The following is an 18146-nucleotide window of genomic DNA, read 5'->3' as shown; positions in this document are numbered from 1 at the left end:
GTTTATGAAGGTCACTTAGAGTTTGTATAGACAGAATCTATGTAGCTGATTGTTAATTAAGTTGCAACATGTCATCTTATCTCTTTGGCCATGATATATACATATAGATAGTCTGGGATGTTAGCTCACACAAGTATTTTGAATCCTTCTTTGTTTCATGGGAAAGTCCATCCCAGTGTGGAAAATTATAATGAGCCTCAGCCAATAGCCATGTGCCAGGCTTGTCTTATATCTCTATAACCAATTATGTTGTACCTGATTAGAATAGCCAAGCCAGCTCTTTGTCTGTAATGTATTTAAACTACATTTTTCTTATAATAAAGCAGAACTCTTTTGATACACTACCATCTTGTGTCTTTAATAAGTTCTCCAGGCTTAAAAGAAAGATGGCTGCAGTCCATCTAGGCCTGTTAATTAATTATCTAATTAGGACCTCTACAACATACGGAGGGATCCATTGCTGTCCCTATCAACTCTAGTACATACGAGTACATAATCTAATAAATGCAAAACGAAGCACATCTTACTAGAATGAATTTTAGCAGCTCACATGAAATTTAAAAAAATAAAATAAACCACCACCACTTGTGCGTTTGTGTGTTTTAACGGAGAAATTACTCATTGGAATTTTCTTGTTTATAATGTTATTGCAACACATTGCTAACCAAGCATGGAAAACTATACAGCCAGAGGAGAAAAATCTAGGAATTCCTTTATAAAAAAAAAAAAAAATCATTTACATAGATTTGTCTTCGAAACATGAACTTGTTTTACTAGCTACAAGATCATTTGTCTACATTCACACACTGTATATTTTACACTGATGAATGGATTTCTGGAAATTTTAGTTCCTTAAGGCTACATGCACACGTGGAAGTGTTCATTCGGGATTTTCAAACCACATGAAAGGTTATTTTTAAATCTGGGCTGTCTTCTGTTATTGTGCTCCATTATAGGAAATACCAAGTTATCTTGCCTGAATAGAGGATTAAAGAAAAAAATATATATCCTGTATATATTATTTATCACTAAAACCATAACCAGCCCTATACAGTTGATTATGCATTTGTGCCAATTAACATACAGGTGGATTGCTGCAACATCAGGATTGGATTGATTTCAATAGCTCGCCCATTCGCTAACCCATAAGAGTCAATTCACACGGAGGAAAACAGTGAAGAATTTTTTTTTTAAAAAAAAAAAAAAAAGGCTTTGGTGAAATTCCACACCAAATTCCTCACCATTTTCCTCCGTGTGTACGGACTCTAACTGCCACTCAACCGGAGTATAATTTTCATTATTTACCTATATAAAATTTTTTATTTAAACAGAAAGAATTAGGTATACCGTGCATTTCCAAAAGTATGAAACGTTTTGGGGTTTTTTTCCTCTGAAAAAAGTTAGGGCTTATTTTGAGGGTGGGTCTTATTTTTCATGCATTGTAGTGAACCAGTCTTTTCCGATTTGTTCCAGATGAATCATGCAAAATAGTTAGGGTTCGTAACTAGAGATGAGCGAGTACTATTCGAAACGGCCGCTTCGAATAGCACGCACCCATAGGAATGAATGGAAGTGGCTGGCACGCTGACTTTGCAGGCGGTCAGCCGCTTAACCCCCTGCGTGCCGGCTGCGTCCATTCATTCCTATGGGTGCGTGCTATTGGAAACGGGAGTTTCGAATAGTACTCGCTCATCTCTATTAATAACTAAGAGAGCGTTCACACTACCGTTGGTGTCCGACATGTAGTGTCCGCTCAAAATCTGTCACGGACATTAGGAGCGGACACTAGATGTGTCCGTGACACCTGTCATTCACTTGAATGGGCATCGGGTGCGTTCTTTTGCACTCCGTGCCCGTCCTTTCCTGTCCGCAAGAGAAGATGTCCGACTTCTCAAGCGGACAGAAAAACCCTGCATGCAGGGTTCCTCTGTCCGCTTGAGAAGTCGGACATCTTCTCTTGCGGACAGGGAAGGACAGGCACGGAGTGCAAAAGAACGCACCCGATGCCCATTCAAGTGAATGACAGGTGTCACGGACACATCTAGTGTCCACTCCTAGTGTCCGTGACAGATTTTGAGAGGACACTAGGAGCGGACACTACATGTCGGACACCGACGGTAGTGTGAACGCCCCCTAACTTACATTCACAACTGATGTTGCAGTGTCAGTGGGTCTTACTGGCACTCTGTCTAAGCACTGAGAGGGCACAGTGCCACTCAATATCCTCTCCTTTAAGTTTGGGGAGAAAGTGTGCTGTAGTGGGGTGGCTTTGTCTATGGGAGTGAGCAGGGGTGGCACCCAATGTTTTGTCACATAGGCAGCCAAGCCCACACAATAGCAGTGGCTGGCAGGCAGGACCCAAGAGGTGGCACTCAGCAAACAAGACTCTGGAGAGGGTGAGTGGATTTTGCCCTGCCGTTGCAGGAGTTAGCGGGGCACTTGTTTAGGTTGGTTGCTACAGTATGTTAAATATGATGATAATTCAATATTCATGGCATACATAGGGTTAATACTCTGCTGACTTCATTCATATTTTTGTACTTGGTGCGGTTGGAGTACACTATTTTAGAGTTGGCCTTATAAAGTAACAAGATGGAGGGAAATACCCTCTCTCATGAACATAAATGAGTGACAATTACACATGTCTGGGTCATTGTGGATGGTGGTGGTCATTCATGGGGGATCTATGGCAGGTCTGCCTGCTGTCTCTCTCTGTTATACTGGACATGGCGTCGTGACCAGCCCAGAGTCCATCAACCAGATGATCAAGCGTGAACCAAGATGGAACTCTACAAGATATCCAGATGAAGAGACCTACCTATGAGCTTCTCCGATGATGTAAGCTAATGAGACTGACTGATATTTCTGTTATTCTGAAAGCTTGCCCTGTGTTTTCCTTGGAGACACCAATAAACCCCTACATTGCTCTTATACCAAGTTGACACTTCCTATCATGTTACCTTATGGGACCCATCTCTTAAGGCCTCTCAACACGTGATCGCAAATTTCACCAAATACTAGATATTTTACACAGCATGCCTATTCTCTATCTCTGTGATGCCACATGACATAGTCAGCGCCTCCAACACTAGGTTATGACTAGTGCTTATTTTTGGAGTAGGGCTTATATTTCAAGTCTTCTCCAAAACCTTGCAAAATCAAACAAGGGCTTATTTTCAAAGAAACAGGGTTTTTGTTTTTGTTTTCTCTTTTGTTTTAGATTTAAGACAAATATTTAAAAATTAAGCATCTGCTCCATTATAGTCGTAGAACAAATAACACCTCAGATGGTTGAGGTGACAGCAAAAGTCCAGAGGATCTAATTGGGGCAAATTATTAATAGCCATTAACACCAGTCTTTTTAACCCTGCAGTTGGAGAGCGCTCACTGCAATATAAGACTACAATGCAGTGAGCTCTATGAACAGCCACAAATACAGCCCACACACTGTATAGGACTGAATCACTAAAACACCTGTTACCAACGTACAACAGCAGACCCCCAAAGACTATAATGCGGGAACTCTTGCGGCCAATTTTTGCTGTTATCTCACCAGCCAGGCTCACATCTAGGCTGATGAGACAACAGCATTTGTAACTACACCCAGTTCTAGAGCCACGTGCTTTCCTTTTATAATTCCAGGTCATTTCTCCTTACTGGCCTTATTAGTTGCAAAATAACTGAAATTAATCAGGTGTGATGCCCAGACTGGTGTTAAGTTATTCATAGAGTGCTGAGTTTTTCCTGGTTAAGTGTGTAGACAGTTTATGGATGACAAAGGTATTGTGACCTCAGACACCAAGCAGAGAGAATCAGCTCAATAACACAAGAGTGGAGTTTCCTACACTTGTTTTGATTTCCCCCTACACCAGAATACGACACACCTAATTTAGTAATAGGCATGCATCTTGCGAGCATCTCCTGTCCTCCTAGCAGATGAATCTCATATCATGAGATTTTCCAAAGCAGCAACGTTTTTAGCTTTTACCATGCATTTCATGTGAGACTAGACCAGTGGTTCTTAAACTTGTTTGAGGTACCGAACCCACCACTTTCATATGCACATTCACCGAACCCTTCTTTAGTGATAAATCAAATGGTTTTTTTTCAAGACAAAGGTATATGTTTTTTTACTGGTACACAAAATGAACCATGCATAGGGCCTAGGGTTTGATCGAACCCCGGTTAAGAACTATCGCACTAGAGTAAGTTTAGATAATATCTTCCCCACTGTCTTGCATTCAGAAATTGCAGAAGGATCAATACAGGGCATTACAGAGAACTGTTCACCTGTACAGATTTAGGGCTAGTTCACACGGGGGCAGGTGGGGCAGATTTTGGCACCGGGAGTGACGCAGGGAGCCACGTCACTCTCGGGTCAAAACCCGCCTGCCACGACCGGCGCTGTCGCGGCTTCCCCCTCCAGAGTCGGCTCAAATGAATGGACCAACACCACCTGAAGAAAGCTCGCTTCTTCGAAAAAAACGTTAGTGGTCTCCATAGACCACCATTGTATGGAGGCGAATTTTGAGGCGAAATCCGCTGTCAAAATCCACCTCCATGCCCCCGTGTGAACTACCTCTTAAAGTCAGCACTTGCAGCAAGATAGACTGCATCCTTTGCGGTGTCCCAAACCCCTCCTTACTCCTCCCCCTTTCTACTGAGAGCTGTAACATGACACCTCTTCTGTGAGGTGTCTTAACTTGGTCACCATCACAATTGTCCCCTTAAGTTTTAAAAATGATTTAGTACATGTACCCTAAAAAACAAGCCCCCATATGATCAAAATGGCAAAGTTATCTTTCTCTGGAAACCCCATTACAATTTACTTTTGTGCAGCAGTGATAAAACAAATTTTTACTACATAGTAAAGCTCAAGGAAAAAAGATTCATCATGTATTATTATGTCCACTAAAAGGACGTGACAGATATGGTGAAAACAGACAACAAATGAATTTATGACAGCTGTTAGTCTTAACATTTTGTAACAGATACTAGCAATGGACACGACTAAGGGCCCCTTCACACGGCGTAAGCGCACCGCTCATTTAGACCCGTACACGTGAGCGCTTCAAAACACTCACTTCAATGGGAGCACGCGTAAAGCCGGCTCCACGCGTGCTCCCATTGAAGTGAATGGGATGTGTTTTGAAGCACTCACGTGTACGGGTCTAAATGAGCGGCGCGCTTACGCCATGTGTAACTGTTGTGAGAACACCTCCTAAGAATACCACGCTTGGCCTCAAAGGCCCAAAACCAGCCTTACTTTGAAGGCTTAAACAAAAAAAACAAAAAACGCTTTTATTTTAACCCATTCAGGACAGGATCATATTTGCTTTTTTGTTATTTACTACCTTTATATGGCATATCTTATTCTTTGGATTAGCATAATGATGGCAATATCAGATTTATATAGCTTTAGCTTATGGAGCTGTCTAAGGTGTTTTGTTTGTTTGTTTGTATTTGCTGGGAGCATTAGATTCTGCTCAAGTCGATTTACGCTAGGTACACACCAGCGTTCATGTCTGCATGGGGACCAGAAAGACGAAGAGCCTGTCCACTTAAAAAGTGGTTACCCACAAACCCCATAGACTATATTGGGTCCCCCCAGCTTCAGCATAAAACTAGTAAAGAGAAGAGCCCTACGGAGACAACGCAGATGTGAACCTAGTCTTAGCAATTTTTTTTTTTCTCAACCACATAGGACAAATTTTTGTAATTTAATACTATGGGTATTTTCAGACTTGGGGATGCCAAATGTGTTTATGTTTATTTATATCTAGATCTAGAGAAAGGGGCTTCAATAATTACATTACTATGGCAGGCCTGGGATCCTTCAGAAGGCATGGTAATAGGACAACTCCTGCCTAGTTATTGACCATCAAATAGAAAGTGAAACTAACCACCTAGATGCTGTGGTCACATTTAAACACTCTGATCAGGGGCAGTGCTACCAGGTCGCTCCTGTGTTAAACAATATAAACCTGGCGCTCACCGTACCTATTCTGCTTTTGAGCTTATGCCAAAGTTACGTGAACCAAGATGCACATGTACGCCCTGGAGCGCAACAAATTCTAGTTCTAGAATAAGTCATAAGCAAAAGTCAGCTTAGAAGGCTATTAAGTGGAGTAGCATCAGGAAGCGAGCTGGAGATGTCACATATACGTCCCAGTTCCATTCCTTAATCAAATGATTGGAAATGTAACTATATATTTTTGATAAATTATGAAATTTAGAAAGTAGGCAGGGAGAGGGAGATTAGATTAGTGTAGGAATTTCTATTTACTCCGGACAACCCCTCTAAGACAACAGAAAGGAAGACACTTGTTCCTTCAGACTTTCAGGTCCTGGTTTCTACAGTTCCTCTACTATAATTCCATTCCAAGACTTAACCTTATCCACAATGAAACTTTCCTTTTGCTTCAACGTTCAGAATCAATAGGCTCATGATTTGCACTGCAATATAAAAATAGTGGCAAAACTGAAAAATGAACACTTGTTCCAAAATATCACATCTATTCTCATCATTTGGACAGCAAAGAGATGCGAGAACTTTTCAGGGCAAAAGATACTTCGGGCCTTCTCCGATGCCATAGCGAACCATTTGCAGCACTAAGAAGTCCAGTCTATACACAACATCTAATATAAAACCAAAAAGTCAACAAATAAAAACCATATAGCCAATTGGTGGTCTCATACAATACACACGGAACCGCAGAAGAGCTCCTATGAGAGAGTGAGAATTTCTTCACTTCATGAGAGCAATAGGTCAACTGCCATCCAGCATCAACAGTTACAGATAAAAAAAGACCATACATGATCGTCTGCACCAACAGCTGTTGCTTCCATAAACTTGGATCAGTCAAGCTCACATAATAGGATGAATTCACATGTGGCAGATTTGATGGAAACATGCAAAACAGGTGTGCCAGGTTTTAGTCTCTGTATTGCAAAGGTTGGAAGACAAAGGGTAAAGCCAGCGGCAATAAATAACTCGCTGTGGGTTTTAAATCGCACAAAATTTGTATAAATCGCACCCAGTATCATATTCTGTAAATTCCAGCGGGTCAGCCTCCAGCAAGTTCAGCGCCCCTTTATAACACCGCTGGTCTTTAAGCTGCCATGCCCCAAAAAATATTTCAATGAAGCAACTTTGCAAATTGGCAACCTCAAAAGCATCAATGCTTTGCCATGGTGACCGACTACTTACTGCATGTAGCCTGGTCCAACAGCCTTATTGCCACCAATCTGTCGTCTGTCTGCTATACTACCAAATATGTATTTGCATGAAAAAGGATAAAGTTGGAGGGGGATTTGTTTTCAGTCTATTATAGATACAGTACATGTACACCCGATCTCTGCAGTTTAATAAATAGGATGTTTAAATTAAAAATAAATAAAATAAAAATTTAAAACCAAGATGCATTGGAACACAAAAGAAAAACAACAATTGTGAAGACGCACAGTACCCTCTCAGACATCTGCAATTTTAGAACAAGTTACTGTCCGGCTTCTCGTGACTCTCTCAGGTCTATTCTAATTTAGGCTAAGGCCCCAAGTGGCGTCCCGCAGCAAAAAGGCACTGCAAGAAAAACTGCGGCAGCAATTCAATGCAGTCCTTGACGTGGCAACTCAACGCAGTTCTTGCCACATCGCTTTTGACAAAGTTCGTAGAGTTGTCCTCTGCAGACTTTCTGCTTCAATTATACCTATAGGGAAACCGCCAGCGACATGCTACGATTTCCAAAACCGCAATGGGAGAAGTCTCCTACTACCACTTTAAACCAGTGCCATAGTGCTGTAGAGGCTGTGAACACAATTCAAACCGTCCCCTGGTTGCGTTTTATCCTTGATGCAAATATCCACCATGTGAGGGATTTGAGAACCACTCTCCATGACATCAGAGCAATTGGGAGATCAGCTTCCACTGCCCAAGGAAGGGGAGTGGGGAAATAGACATGGGGGGATAAATAATCATAGGTTTGGACTACCAGTTTCACAGACCAGCTGTAGCCTATGGATAGAGGATCAATACATTTTGTAGCACAACCCCTTTAAAAGACTCACACAACTACCATTCATATATAAAGTCTAAATCAAACATATAAATATTCAACATAACAGACAATGTTTAGGCTTTTTTTTTTTTTTTTAAAGAACAAAACACACCCTTTAAGTTGTTTTTTTTTAATCAAAAGAATCATCAAATTTTGGCACAAGGGAGAACTGAAGTATAGTCTAGACAAACGTTAGAGACCTCAAAGTATTGTCTCAAGAGTGTACACCAAAAAAACAAAGCACACAACTACCACTTTCTAAAGCTAAAACTACATTAGGAATATCAAAAGGAAGAAGATTGCAGGATGTAAAGAAAGTTTACTGAAAGATAAAATAAGTTCCTAAGGCTGTGTGCACACCAGCGTTGACTCTCCGTACAGCGATCCCATTTCCCATTCCACTTAAAAAATGCGCTTTTCTGTCTGCATTTTCGCCCATTGCAGCCGGAAACCAGACAAACCCCATTATAGTCTATGGGGTCTGCGTGTCTCCGTGAGTAACCATTTTTTTTTTTTTTAAAGCAGATTAGGTTTCCATTCGAGGGTCCCCAACCCAATGGCAGATGTGAACCTAGCCTCATGTACATACGCTGTCACTTCACCCTGCAGCCGCTTCTGAAGATGTAAATCTTCGTGTTCATTATCCAAATAATATGTCCCTGTATACATAGGTCAGGCTATAGCCATCTCATCTTACAGGTTACCGCACACCCAGCAAGTACAATCCCTCTGTCTATGTTTTAGCACCTGTAACACCAGCTTTTTTAAAAAAAAAATTTTTATTGTTGTTAAGAATGGAGGCAGTCACGCATCAGTGTTCCGTCCATATTGCATCCGTATTTCTCATATATTCATTAGTAGCTGATACAGAAAAATGGAGACTGCATCTGCGTAAACTCACAGAAAATGCTTCATACGTAAAACTCTTGGGATCTAATTAAATCAATTTCCCCTTAAATAACAACCACCTACACATCATGAAGGGAGGGGGAGGGAGGGGGAGGGAGGGGGAGGGAGGGGGAGGGGGGGGGAGGGGGGGGAGGGGGAGGGGGGGGGAGGGGGAGGGGGGGGGAGGGGGAGGGGGGGGGAGGGGGAAGGATGATTGATAGGGGCAGAACCACTGGAACCCATAGCAGTCACAAGGGCAGGAGTTCCCAACTGTGCTTTGTGAGTGGAGCAGTAGTATTGCCTTTGTGACCACAGCTAATGGAGATAGCCAACTACAGCTCAACGCCATTCCCAAAGTAGTAAATGGAGCGGCTAACACATGCACACCAAGACAGGGGTCTTGGAGATGACAGCAAGCAGACATTTTTCAAACAATATTCAAGCAACTCTAACCCCTGTTAAAACCTGATATAACCACACATAGTAGTGATGTAGATAAATGCAGACAGAGGAACGGTAATTTGTGGAATCAAAAAAAATAAAAAAAATTTAAAAACTTCTCATCTGTGGAACACCCATTTTGTAGGATTCCTCATGATCATCATAAAAATGTTAAAGAATACCTTCATACAGCCATTCTGCATTGTATATGCAATAGTCATTTATGAGCTCAGAAGTTTCATCTCCAAATATTGTTTTCACTTTTATTTTATTCTTCAGTGTATGGTAATGTTACAAGCACATGACAATAGTTGTCAGTGTGCTAACTATTTTTTAATTGATAGAACACTGACCCATTCATTTCTATGGCCCCACCTTTAGGTTAAGAACACATTGAGTGACGTCACCACAAGTTAGCCTCCTCATGTTCATTAGCAGCTAGGCCATGACGACTTATAACAGTTGCAGCACAGTGAATGGGATCGAAACAGATCCAATCCACATGCTACCTGAGAAACCTGCAGCATGTCAACTAGTACTGCAGGCCTACACAAGTTACAATCATTGCAATGCAAAACTGCATGTGCACTGTAACAAACGCAAGATGATTGTAAAGTGGTTTTTAACCAAAGAATTTGAAGCGGAAACCGTTGCTGAATTTCCTTGTGGAATCCGCTCCAAGTAGTCAATTCCCTTTGCCCAACAGTCGTACCAAGTGGGCACAAATAGCCACAAAGATCCACCTAGGAGACACATTCAGGATAGAAAACACGTACTAGGAGAGTCCTGATTTATGAAGTACGTCAGATGTGTTTGAGCACTAGACAGAGCAATGTGTACTACTGATGTGCATCTGAAGTCTTCAATAAGAAGATGTTATAACACTTAGAGTCTACAACACTACGAATGGGCCTCAGGGTATTTTCACATGCAGCATCATCAATGCACAATTTCTGCAGCAGAATACCAGTATTGGCTGCAACCATGTGGATGCCTGCAAGCCAAATTCAGCACCAAAATCTTCTGCATGTGAATATGCCTTAACAGTGATGATCCATTAGTGAACAGTACTGTAAAGTTTAACAACTTACAAGACTATTCAACAGTATCCAATCAATAACCGGTGTAGACAATAGCGTTTCACTACTGTGTTTGTTTAGCAGCGATTCATCACAGTCTATTCTATAAATGTATATAAAAATATAATATCAAGCTGCATCCAGCAGAACAACAGACAAGGTCAACACCACAAGGAGCCATCATCATTCTCTCACATGTAATTCTTTCCTAGCACATACAGCAATGACAAAGGCTGCACAAGTAGCCATGTATCAGGGCTTCAGATACAGGAGTAGATCTGACAGATCAGAATGGAAAGACGACATGTCTCCCAATACTAAAATAGCCATCACATAGATGTAGTGAGTCTGCCAGCGCATTATGGTGCATCACTCCCCTCCCCAAATCACAGGGATGAGAGCTCGCCACTGGGTACCAAGGCCTGCACTCTTGGCATTCCTATGCCTGGAGATGTAGAGACAGTCGGCAGTGTGCCCTTACCCTTGAGATGCCACAGTGAGGCTGATGAGGCACCAAATGAGCAAGGCATTCCTAGCAGGCAGGACGAGAGGCAGCCATGTTGTACCGCTCCAGTATTTACAAACCTGCAGCAGCCAGCAATTCAGTCCTGGAGAAGGAGACAAGCGGGGGGAGGGGGCGGAAGGCAGCAGACAAAGAAAGCCAAAGCCCGACTCACAGACAAGACACACACAGCAAGGCTGCCCCTGCCCGGCTCTATCCCCGCCTCATGTGTCTGCTGCCTCCCACAGCCTGGAAATCGCATGCTGCACACAACGCACAAATGACATCACAAAGCGAGGATTCCTCCGCTCAGGTGGAACAATAGCAGCGCCTCTCTTACGTCATACATGCTCCAGCCGCTGTGACGTCACTGACTGAAGGGGAACACAAGGGGGCGTCGCTGCGCGCCAGGGGAGAGCTCCAAGTACAGAAGTGTGGCGCTCGCAGCAACAGGAGGATTGTAGGAGAGGATGGAGACGAGCCGCTAGCGTTCCCAGACAAAGGGCGTCCGCAGAATAGGCTCTTACCTAGACAAGGAGCTCTTTCCCTCCACTTTCTGACAGGAAGCTTCCAGGTGAAGGCTGCGCCACAGCTCCTGTGCGGCCAAGTCCCCCCAGTGCCACCCCCCTCCCGCCTTTGTAAGATTCCGTCAGCGCTATTTTGTGGCACAGCAGCTCCCGCCTCACTCGCCTCTCCCCCACAACTTCCAAGCCCGCCACTCAGACACTCCACTTCTCGTTTTCTTACTCTTCTCTCACCCCCTCCCCCTTTCACACACTGCCAGATTTGGGGCCGGCTGCTAGTATACACTGTGCTGTGTTTCTCCTGCAAGGATAAGGCCTCGCCTTCCTGCCAAATAATGAACCCCTCAGAGCTCAGCCCCTCCTCTTTGTGTTGCTGCAGGACTGAACTGCACGCATGCGCAGAAGGAGCTAGCTCTCCGCCGCGGTAGGACTGAAATGCGCATGTGCGCTACGTTCTCGCTGTGCCTGGTGCAAGTTTGGTAGACAGGTTTTTCCAATAACGTTACGTCTTGTTGTAGTTTATAATGAACACGTGTGACGTCAGCCTGTAGGAATCTATGCAGGGTGTCTGGAGGAAACTTACTAGGTTGTTCAAACCAGCCATGGTGAAATGGAAGATATTTTTTCTTTGCTACCTGGTTTGGGGAAATAAATAAGCAAATTCTGGGATGAAGAAGCATTCCACTTCATGTAAGCGCCATCATTAAGGTGCAGTTCTGAGACAATGACTGATAAGGCTGAGGCCCCACATAGCAGAAATGCAGCTTTGTTTTTTGTTGCAGATTGTGCTGTGTCTTTTGTTTTTTTGAGCCAAAGCAAAAATGGCTACAAAAGGAATGAGAATTGTATAGAAAGTATTGTGCGAGGAGGTAGTCCTTACCCACCAGCCATGAATTCAGCACCCTGTCAGCTTTCTAGCGGTGTATTACACCACATGTGCCCGAGGACGTGAAAGGTCCTCTTTAAAAAAAAAAAAAAAAAGCAATATTTGCCTACCCCATTGTTTGCTCAGTCACTAGCCAAGTTAGGCTGCGTTCACACTGAGTTTTTTGGTCAGGAATTTGGTTAGGAAACTGACTCAAATTCCTCCTCCAAAAAACGCCTCACCATACAGTCCTATGGTGAGACGTTTTTAAGAGGAGGAATTTGAGTCAGTTTCCTGACCAAAAAACTCAGTGTGAACGCAGCCTTGCTGGGTTCACACCAGCGTCTGGACTCCGTTATCAGGTTTCCGTCTTCTGCATGCAGAAGACGGAAACCTGTCATGCCGAGTCCGGCCATGAGCGCCGGTGAGCGTTTTATGCTCTCCGCGGCAAAACTGTTCTTTTTTAAACCGAACACAGAGTACTGCATGTCTGACTCTGTGTCCAGTTTAAAAAAACTTTTGCGGCGGAGCACATAAAATGCTCACCGGCGCCCATGGCCGGACACTTTTCAAACCCATTCAAATGAATGGGTTTGAAAGATGCCAGCAGGTTTCCGTCTCCTGTCCAGTTTTGTGCAGGAAACGGAAACCTGCAGAACGGAGTCCTGGGCACAGATGTGATCGAGCCCTTAGAAGTAGAGATGAGCGAACACTGTTCGGAACAGCCGTTCCGAACAGCACGCTCCCATAGAAATGAATGGAAGCGGCCGGCACGTGGGGGGTTAAGCGACCGGCTGTCGGCAAAGCGTATGTGCCAGGTGCTTCCATTCATTTCTATGGGAGCGTGCTGTTTGGATTGGCTGATCCGAACAGTGTTCGCTCATCTCTACTTAGAAGTGAAGCAGCTAGGTGGTCACAGATTTGGTACTGGTGTCAATACTATGATGTCATTGGTACCAAAAATGTGTATGTATGTGTGCCAGCACAGATTGGAACGGGGACCAAGTACTGGGACAGAGGACTGGGGATATTAAATCATTCTAGCCCCTGTCCCCAGTTTGCTTGGAAAACCCCTCTCAGAACTGCATGTTTTTGAATACAAAGTCTGCCCTTCTAAAGGTGCATTCACACTACTGATACGCTGCCTGATTCTGAACGTTAAAACACGTTCAGAATCAGCGCGTTATAAAGCAGTTCCCATTCATTTCAATGGGAGCCAGCATACAAGCGCTCCCCATTGAAATGAATGGGCTGCTTTTTTCACTACGAGCGCTCCCATTGAAGTGAATGGGAAGTGCTCGCATGTACGGCTAGCTCTGCTCATTCCGAGCCGTACACGGGAGCACTTCCCATTCACTTCAATGGGAGCGCTCGTAGTGAAAATAGCAGCCCATTCATTTCTATGGGGAGCGCTCATATGCCGGCTCCCATAGAAATGAATAGAACTGCTTTATACGCTGCTTATTCTGAACGTGTTTTACGTTCAGAATAAGCTGCCGTATACGTAGTGTGAATGAGCCCTTCGCATCACACGGAGTAAAATGGAGTGTATTTTGGAATGTAATTTTACACGTGTAAAAAAACGGAGCGTTTTTTGGAGCGTTTATGCGTGTAGAAAAACACACTCCGTAAACACCACGTGTAAAAAAAAAAAAACGCTCCAAAATACGCGCGTAAATTTTTTACACGTGTAAAATTACAATCCAAAATACACTCCATTTTAGGGTGCATTCACACTACGTATACTGAAGCTTATTCTGAACGTAAAACACGTTCAGAATAAGAGGCGTATAAAGCAGCTCCATTCATTTCTATGGGAGCCGGCATACGAGCGCTCCCCATAGAAATTAATGGGCTACATCTTTCACTACAAGCAGTCCCATTGAAGTGAATGGGAAGTGCCGGCGTGTACGACTCGGCATGAGCAGAGCTAGCCGTACACGCCGGCACTTCCCATTCACTTCAATGGGACTGCTCGTAGTGAAAGATGCAGCCCATTCATTTCTATGGGGAGCGCTCGTATGCCGGCTCCCATAGAAATGAATGGAACTGCTTTATACGCCGCTTATTCTGAACGTGTTTTACGTTCAGAATAAGCTTCAGTATACGTAGTGTGAATGCACCCTTACTCCATGTGAATGCACCCTTTAAGGGTGTGATTACAATTTTTCACAACTCTATACATAGTCATACTAAAGCATGTTGTATAAGTTTTTTGTATGTGAAACTTCAGCTCCTAGTATATGTACGGAGACTTGTTTCATGAAGTAGAAATTTTCCATGTATGATCTAACTGCAGATGCTATGAGTGACTATAGAATTGATCAGACCTAGGGGCAGAATAAACATTTACATTCAGTGTGTAACCAGTGACAAGTTCTCTAATAAGCGTCATTTTCCCTGAAGACTCCTTCAAGCTAATTCTCCGTTGAGCTTGCTGACCCCAGATGTCCCAAATCCTCAGTCTCTATCCCAGTCTCTGAATACTGCCATACACTGTTTCCCTGAATATAAGTGACACATTTGTAAAATAAATACCGCTGTCAGTGCTTGAAGTTCTCATTTACAGGTGACTGCTGAGATCAGAGGGAGAGGAGCTGGTGTCATCACTCATATCAGTTCCTTGCCAGTGACCACTGATCTCAGCAGTCATCTAAAGTTCAAGACTTATGGCATTGACCAGACAGACACCGGGGCAGTTGAATATGCTTTATTTTTTTATTTTACACTTCCCCTGGCATCCACATGGATTGCTTCAATGGTTGGTGTTTCAACTTTCTGGATTCAAACCCTTAAGGGGTGACACCAGTTGTAGTGTACTGTAGCATATGATATCTATACATGCTGGGAGGACAAGGTATTTTTATGTATACATACGTTTTACTACATCTGACTATTCCATCAATACTAACTTTGAGTCAACCAACTTAAAGTGGCTCTATCATTGGGAAAAGTCATTTTTAGATAAGCACATCCTTACATAACCTTTAGAAAGGCTATTCCACACCTACCTTTAGTATGTAAATTGCTTCAGTAGATTTTGAACAAGTCCGTTTTTATTCATATGCTAATGAGCTTTGACCATGCACCAGATGTGTCTGTGTGCACTGTCTGCTCTATGTGTATGTACAGCAGAGACGAGTCATCAGCACAGCGGCCTCTGCTGTACATACACATAGAAGAATAGCAGACAGTGCACACAGACACTTCCGGTGCACCGTCTAAGCTAAGCTCATTAACATATGAATAAAAACTGACTTATTCAAAATCTACTGATGCAATTTACATACAGAAGGTAGGTATGGAATAGCCTTTCTAAACGCTATGCAAGGATGTGCTTATTTAAAAATGACATTTCCCAATGATATAACCTCTTTAACATCTTGTATATGGTTATTTTCTCATTAGGTCCACTTTTCTTTTAATGCGTATGGTATAAGCTCAGTGACGCTAAGCTTAGGGGCAACTTGACTTCTTCACTATTTGCATTGCATGCCATCTGTTTTATAATTAATTACAGTCTTGTCCCATCCAGTAGAAGTGAAAAGTTTGGAATTATGTTGCACAGCCTCAGGGAAATAATCAGAGTGCAATGTAAACAGTTGAGAGTTCGCAGTGTTCATGAGTGCCGCTGCACCTTGAGACAGTTGATCAGAGAGAGTCCTTCGTGTCAGACTACTACTGATCTGTTCCTATCCTGATGATAAGTCATCAATAAAAATGAGTTGGGAAGCCCCTCTAATTATTGGTACATTTGTGTTTGGCATTTTACTGCTTACATTTCTTCATAATATAAAGCTTAAACTACTGTATACCTGTATTTGTATGCAGTGGAAACTTTTAGATTATGTCGCATAAGTGGAGGAGTGGGCTATGGAGAGAAACATAAAAGGCTCTCCGTGGTACATTATATAAATAGTATCAAGCAGACTGAACTGTCCTGACTTACTAGTTGTTCAGTATACAACTGTATGTACATGGAGTACATAAGATTTGGGACTTTGTTCTATGTCATTGATTGAACTGTTCTATTACCATACATCACACCCCTTGTTTTATTACCAATGATGACAGAAGTGAAATAGATATGTGTCTAGGGAAAACCCCAACTGTTCCGATCTCCAGAAATGCCGTCAGGTGCCGAATTAAAGGTAGGTGTGGTAAAGTATCGACCTCAGGAGACATGATTCTGTTTCCAAAGTGAATCTCAGTTTATTAAGGCTGTGCATAGGATTATAAAGAAAAAGGTACTATACCGTTATTGGGCCAGCAGCGCAGTTCAGCACCAGCATCGGGATAGCAGTCAGCAGTTCAGTATCGGGAATTACAGCCGAGGACTGCTGGCCTGATGCTTGTGCCCAGTAGCCAGTACATCGATGCCCCCATCCTCCTCCTCCCAGTGCTACCCCCCCCAGCTCTCCTTACATCTGCCCCGTACCCTCTCCCCGCCACATGACTAAGCCGATGCTGGCCCAATAACAGATGCTTGTGCTCTGTCTCTAGTAGCCAATAGATCGATGCCCCCATCCTCCTCCCAGTGCTGCCCCCCAGCTCTCCTTACATCTGCCCTGTACCCTCTCCCTGCCACACGACTAGGCCTCTCCATAAATACTGACCAACACTGTTTGTTAGTCACCGGATGCTGCAGGAATTTTGTCCCTCCGGCTCGCCATAGCTCCGTTACTATGGTCGGCGCATCCCTTTCAGGGCTTGGATTGAGCCCCGTTGTGTTTCCTTTTGATCTCCGGTCTCGGTACCGGCCATGGCGATGAATGGACAGATTAGGAGCGCCGAGGTGAGGCCTAGTCGTGTGGCGGGGAGGGTACAGGGAAGATGTAAGGAGAGCTGGGGGCAGCACTGAGAGGAGGATGGGGGCATCGATGTACTGGGTACTAGAGACAGGGCACAAGCATCGGGCCAGGAGTACTCTGATGTAATTCCCGCTGCTGCTGGCCTGATAACGGAAAAGTACCAAGAAAAATAATGGCTTTATGCCAGCTTAAGCATCACAAAATACATCACATAGGAATATGTATTATAATTGGTCAGAGAATAAAATGGGTGTTTACATATGAGGAGCACGTGTACTTATCAGTATCCCATAAATATTCATGTCCGCCATCTTGAGCACCTGACCACTTTAAATCATTCTACTCATTATAGCCAGTAGACCTTGAGAACGTTTCACATAATTTTAATGAGGCCTAGCTCTCATCTGTCACGGTTGTGTCAATGCCTGAGCAACCGTGATACTGAATGCCTCTTGCACCTTTTTGGAAATGGGGTAGGAAACCTGTCATTGGCGCTATGACGGCTGACTAGGCCCTGCCTGAGGGTGTTGGTCAGCTGTACCCACGCTAAGCTTGGTCCCCGACAACTACTAGCTCTCTAAACACGAAGACCTAACGAAAGAATAGTTGCAGCTTCAAACACTAAAAACTAGGATGGGATGTGTTGGAGAATTAACAGGCGCAGCACAACCATAAACACACAACAGGATTTGAGGAGAGTGAAGTAGTGAGGAAAGGGTATCACAGGACAGGGGAAAAAATAAACCTGAAGCCCTAAACAAAAACTCACTAATACCAAAACAGTGACAGGCAACCAGAAATACAGGACAGGGGTTGAGTAGAAATATTGAGGGTAAAACAGACTCTGATACAGAACAAACTCACACCACTTCCAAACCAGCTCCTGAGACCACGCTACGCCTACCAAACTGGGCCAAGAATCCTGGTTAGTAACAATGAAAACCAGCAAGGACTGAAGCCAGCAGTCAGCCTTTTACAG

At 43.5% G+C, this 18146-nt stretch overlaps 1 protein-coding gene across 4 annotated transcripts in view; it reads right to left on the bottom strand.

Annotated features, from left to right (window-relative positions):
• The window catches only part of SPIN1 (spindlin 1), a 42964-nt gene extending 31400 nt beyond the window's left edge, over positions 1–11564 (bottom strand). For 2 of the 4 annotated variants that reach the window (XM_075277329.1, XM_075277354.1), the window contains exon 1: positions 11495–11564. The gene's annotated coding sequence lies outside the window, so the exon portion shown is untranslated. Of the gene's footprint in view, positions 1–10946; positions 10968–11050; positions 11320–11494 lie in introns of those variants that run through there. The other 2 variants (XM_075277344.1, XM_075277336.1) reach the window with 2 other exon arrangements.
• Positions 11565–18146: the final 6582 nt, after the last annotated feature.

This window comes from Leptodactylus fuscus, chromosome 1, assembly GCF_031893055.1.
Source record: "Leptodactylus fuscus isolate aLepFus1 chromosome 1, aLepFus1.hap2, whole genome shotgun sequence".
Lineage (NCBI taxonomy): Eukaryota > Metazoa > Chordata > Amphibia > Anura > Leptodactylidae > Leptodactylus > Leptodactylus fuscus.
This window is presented reverse-complemented; position numbering and strand designations above follow the sequence as displayed.